Source organism: Plasmopara halstedii (genome assembly GCF_900000015.1).
Source record: "Plasmopara halstedii genome assembly, contig: Scaffold_555, whole genome shotgun sequence".
In the NCBI taxonomy this organism is placed as follows: domain Eukaryota; phylum Oomycota; class Peronosporomycetes; order Peronosporales; family Peronosporaceae; genus Plasmopara; species Plasmopara halstedii.
In genome coordinates, this window is record NW_020187475.1 from 759,966 (window position 1) to 760,416 (window position 451).

Consider the following 451-nt stretch of genomic DNA (forward strand, 5'->3'; position numbering starts at 1 on the left):
GTAACATTAATACACTTACTTCTGCATTTGCACACACAAGTAAACATCACTTCCACCTCTGCCCTTCATATATCCTATAGTGTCGACCATTTTCAAGTCGGCAATGGAATTCAGCGACGCTGATAAATAGGCCAAGGCTTGTGACTCGGAAATGGAGACACCCAACACAAACAAGACGTGGGATCTAGTGCCGCTTCCAAAAGGATACAAAGATAATGAAAACAGATGAGACTTTCAAGTTGGGGAACATCAAGACGGAGAGATCGAACGCTACAAAACGCGTCTGGTGGCCAAGAAATTTTGCACAAAAGTACGGCAATGATTGCGTAAAAACTTTTGTACCAGTTGCAAAGTTTACCTCAACTATAATTTTTCTTAGCCTCAGTGCTAAGTATGGTCACAAGGTTATTAGATGTATGTGAAGACGGCTTTTCTAAATGGACTTCTTGAA